Genomic DNA, 5,673 nt, shown 5'->3' with positions numbered 1-5,673 from the left:
CAAAAATATAATTATAGACAATACGAGCCTCGCAGTGAATGAGTGCTCAGTGAGACAAAAAGGATTAAAAAGCTTCTCCGCTGACGATCAGCAGTGTTTCTCCTTCACTGCTGCTTCCTTCTTTGTTTTGACTGGTGGCTCTTGTTGTCTCTGCTGTGTGCCCTTGGTTGTGGACCTTGTTTTTATGCAATGTGACGTCTTAGTCACCTAACCTCGCCCCCGCCTACTACTAACCTCAACCCTCCCACTTACATCTTGACGGACTGCACTGAATGGGCAAGGGGAATTTCCAAAATATCCACATTTAGCTTTACCTAACAACTTGTGAGTGGTTAGCTAATTGCTCTTTTTTGGACATATGTCGAGTTGGAGGGGGTGAACAATGGCAGTGGTGGATAAGACCAATTATGGCAAATTATTATGGTTGCATTCATAATATGTTATAAAGTAAAGCATGCTGCCTGAAAACCCACACAAATGATCAACCAATTATTTACTTTAAGTTGCTGTTACGTCTTTAAAAAAATGGTTACAAAAAAGCTTTAAGGAAATAACCTAAAGAGAGCATACACTCAGTGTTTAGATGCGCAGTGCACATTGTCGTTATCTTCCTTTTAATTGATGCAAAAAGCTATTCCTGACATGTTAATGTATTTTTTACCTGAATGGAACACACTAATCATGGGACCCAGCCAGACACTTCTGTTATTTAAAGGCTCAAAGTAATGATAAAAAAAAAGTTTGTTCCACTTTTTATTATAAATAGAGATTTATTTCCTCTTTATCTATAGTTGGGTGCTGAATAAATGTCAAACTAGGCCAAGCCTGAAGTAGATTCTTATGGAAAATTTCCCACTTGTTATTCTTTTTCTGGGATTTAATTCAATTAAAAATTTCATGACAAATGACTGAGGTGATTAATAAATCCCTCTGTCACTGTGATGTGATTTGTTGTTGGCAAGATTCTGGGGAACTACTTGCTTCATCATCACTGTACGTTGTTGCTGATGCAACATCGTCATTGACTTCATCTCGGAGATGACCCAATTTATTAGCAATGACTTTTATGTCTCATTTGGCAATGACTAGTTCCCCTCATGTTCCAACAAATTGGATCTGCTCTATTTCTCATGCACATCTCATTACATAACATTACTTTTAACTTGGCTAATCTGTAATCTTGAGTATAGACCTACAGTGGTGTGTATACACTGGTACATGTTGATATTCTGGGGTATGCGAGTATCAAGGTGTTGTGGGCAACAATGTGTCTCAGCCAGCATATCATGACTCACTTGTGTTCCCACGTGAATGGTCAAAGCTGCAGATGAGGGACTTTTTTTTTTCAGGGAGCACGCTGCTGACATCCTTTCTTTCTGTGCAAACATGTTTACTCAGTTGCTCAAAAACAAACAACTCTTCTGATGAGCCAAGTCAAAATACTTTTGGTCACCATCCAAGCCATGTTGAAAAAAGGTGGCTACAAAAGCTGCAACTAATGCAGACTTTATTAATTTGGAGAGTTAGAAAGAATTAAAGGAATAGTTAACTCCCCAGATGACAATTTGTAAATCAGTTAGTTGCCACGTTTTACACTGAATTCATGAAGAAAACTGTTCTTACATCTCTGGTAAACGAAGAATTCAAAAATGGAGAAAATTCTTGATGAATTGAAGTCATAGGGGTCCGTGTTTAACAACAGCCAAACTATGTCAAAACAAGAGTGAACAAACTTTTACCCAACTATAATCCAAGTCTATAATCCAGTTGTATGTTCAGCACTTCCCAAGCAGACAGCCCTTTGTGATGGGGAATTGAACGGAAGTGAAACTTTTTGCTCTCTTCAAAGCCAGACTCCATTAACAAAAACAGCAATTTTACCTCGCAGAACACGGGAGCTGCTGGATTACCGTTTCCTTGATCAGTAAGTTTGTTTGTGTTATTGTGTGACTTTGGTGTTTTTAATGGATTGATTCAGATTCAGCAAAATCACACTTAAACACAAACAAAACTAAGTGATCAAAGCAGTGGTAGACCAGTGACTTAGATGTTCAATGTGGTAAAATTATTGTTTTTGTCAATGGAATCTGGCTTTGATGAGAGCATAGATACGTTTCACTGGAAAGGGCTGGATAAACAAGACTATACCGCACGAGTTGTGTGGGAGTTTGTAAACTGATGTTTTGATGTAGTTTTGCTGTTGCTAAATGCAGCCCCCATGTCTTTAATTCATCAAGAATTTTCTCAGTTTTTGTATTCTTTGTTCAACAGAGGCATGCAAGAAAAATCTTTTCTTCACAAAATCAACATAACAGGGTGAGTAATTAGATTCTCTAATGACATGCCTTATATGGTCAATTTGTACCTATCAGTGTCCTCATGAAAAGGTGGACTGAAGATTCAGACAGTGGTTTCATGAAGGAGTTGGTGCTTCACACATTTTGACACATACATCATCCATCCCACAACTGTTGACATATCCACAAGATGTTGTCATATCCTCTCCCCATTAAGTACTTCCTCTTTGTTTCAATGTTGTGTCTACTGTTTATTTTCTCACCAACAGCAATACTTATCTTTTGGATAGTTAAGTCATAATGTCTAACTCCACTCTTGATAGTACACACAATGCTCCAGATCTTTACAGTGATACTGATGGTTCAGCATACATTTGTTTAAAGGTGTATTCAAGAATGTCAGTTAACTTTATTATGCCTGCTGCCCTTTGCTGACTCGTATTTTATATCCACATTTTTAACATGATATTCTTTATAACAAACCAAACACACTGTTCATGGAAGACAGTAAATGTAAGTCTGCATGAACTGGAAAATGTCCTGGGTATTGACATTTATAACAGACATGTTACATGACTCACATTTATATTGTAGGGCTACATGAATATTTTGAGGACGTGGATTACATTTCATTCAGACTGAAGCATCTCTATCCTGCTTCAAATGCGCAGACCGTCTTTCATTTGATGCAGTTTTTTACGGTCATTCAGACACAATCATAAGGTTATTTCTGTTTATATGTGGCTCCTCAGTGGATCCCCAGGCCTCCTTTGAAAACATCTGCCACTGATTTTACATGGCGTCAAAGACTTAATGAAAACGGCTCCATGCATCTTAACAAATGCCACATTTCATTTGGTTTCACCACTTTGCTTCCAAAAAGACGTCTGGCACAGAACCTCGAAAAATACACATTTTTTTGTGTGGCATAATTCCCAAAATTGCCCTCAATCACAGCTCAGCCTGTTGGCACATACCACCACGACTGGATGAGTTGGCCAACTGCGTCAGAGAACTGGATAATATCATAGCAGAGCGGCAAAACCCTCACAGCTCACGTGGGCGGGATCTTTATGTTTAAGTTAACCAAGCAATAACAGAGTCATGGAATATCAAAAAGTCATCGTTTGTGACCTCTCTCTATTTTTTCTTGAGCTGCGAAAACACAAAGAGGCAGAGTACAACAAAATCCTTCCTACTGCATGTTGTAGACGTGGTGTAAATGTTGGCAAATTAAGGTCAGGAAGAACTCAAGGTGAAAACCAAAACTCATTATGTTTTATGTGCTGATTTTATTTAGCTGGTCTAGATTCTTCAGTGTTTACAGTTCAGCAGTGTATTGCAAGTTTTGCAACCCTGTCCTTAATTGTGACATGCCCTGTTTAGTTTCTACCCTGCCTTGTTAAAGCAAACTGTTTATGTCTTATGGTATGTTTCTAGCAGGCAGTTATAAACGCAAAAATCACTTCCTGTCTGCCACAGTTGATGTGGTTCTTTGGCCAGCTTCCTCGCTCAGCTGCGTTGTGTTTTATGACGACTGGTTTGTTGACTTTGTGGTGGGACACAGAGACTGTGCTACAGTGTGTTTGATGTGGAGGGAGCGTTACCCCATCACCACGTCCAGGTACTTTACCCAGCCCTGCTGAGTTTGCTGTGCCTTGCAGTTATTCTGGGAATAGTTTTGTTTTTATACCCCACTAAACTTTCGGTTTATTTTGGCTTTCCAAGAGGTTTGCCTCTGTGTTTCCTCTGTTTTATTTTCAGTCACTCTGTGTTGCTCACTTCATTATTACACTGACAATGAAACTGAAACAGTAATGAACAGCTTGTCTAATGTATCGTCTCTGAATATTTGTAATCCTTTTGTCAAGACACTATGCATGCTTGTGGGTGAAACCGACAAACAAAGATCCTCAGAGCGCAACAAACAAAACTTATGACACAACAAAAACAAAACCTGATCAAAACAAGCAATTGCCCTGGGGCGGAAACCAAGTTGTGCCCTCCGAGCCCTCAAGTGTCACTTATATAACATCTTGTCTGTAATGAGTCATAAGTCAGCGTGATAAGTTAGACAGAAATAATTCCATGAACAAACTTTAAACGGCTGCCATAAAGTTGTGTACAGTCACAGGAGTGGGACCGTAGGAGCACAAAAGGCCACAGCTTTGACTCATGTCTCCCTGGAGCATTACTTCTGCTTCACCAAACACTTTATCAAGATGGAGACTATTACTCACCTTTGGGAATGTTACTGCTTAGTGTGCCAATACTTGTCCATACAATATTTCAGCATAACAATCAAATAATCAGCTGACTGATGACATGGGAGATTGTGAAATAAAAACAATGGTTTCCTATTCAGAGTTATACAAATAACATATATTTCAACATTTTAGATGCATTAAAGTACTTTCAGATGCTGAAATTAATACTGATAATAAAGATCCTCATAGTGATGCGTCATCCTTGGCACAAGCAGCCCACGATGAACAATACAAAACACTGGTTTAGGTTAAAGTAGGTCACTCCAAGATGACTTGCCGATACTGTCACAAAACCAAATAAACGAACAAAACTAAATATAGATAATAGTTGTGTTAATCTTATTCTCCTGAAACCTTGTATCAGTCTTTAGACTTCATCTGGCTCACATTAGCAGACAACAACTTTTCTCCATCTTGATATGGGGGAAATGAGGTTCCACCACGCTGCTAGGGATCAAAGCACACTGCCATGTCAAGCTGATCAAAGCTGTAAAAAACATGCATGTCATATAAACCATTTCTGCTTATCACTGTTTTCTTTCCCATTGCTCTGGAACCGAGTCTTTGGTGGCAACCGCAGACCAAAAATGCACATTTCCTCTGCTTCCACGCAGGTACTCTACAGGATTGGGACACTTTGGTAAAGCAATGTGTCAAACAGGATATGACAGAAAGTCCTGGAAGCATTTGTACTGATGTTTGGCAATGACTTTGTATGGATACATACAGTTATAACATTGTCTGTGCTTTGTTGAGTAACTTGTCGCTTACTTATGAGAACCAAACATGCAATCCTCTGTGTGCACATGGCAGAGGTGTAGTCACATAATGACTTTAGACTCCACTTGACAAAATAAAAAAGACTTGCAACTCAGTTTGGACTTTACCCCAGTGACTCCTGATTTCACTTGGACTTGAGCCTTTTGACTTGAGCTTGAGCCAGATCAATTCATTTCCCTTCATTTCTTGAATCAGCTTATGTTTACACTTTTCATCCCGTCAACAGTTCATTTTTCAGATCCACTTTGAACCAATCCAACAGCGTCCAGTCAAGTTGCAGGAGAGAAACATTAAGAACTAACTTCACATTACTGAGCTTCAGTTGGAAA

The sequence above is a fragment of the Epinephelus lanceolatus genome, chromosome 8, assembly GCF_041903045.1.
Source record: "Epinephelus lanceolatus isolate andai-2023 chromosome 8, ASM4190304v1, whole genome shotgun sequence".
Classification (NCBI taxonomy): Eukaryota; Metazoa; Chordata; class Actinopteri; order Perciformes; family Serranidae; genus Epinephelus; species Epinephelus lanceolatus.
Note: the sequence above shows the minus strand (reverse complement) of the source record.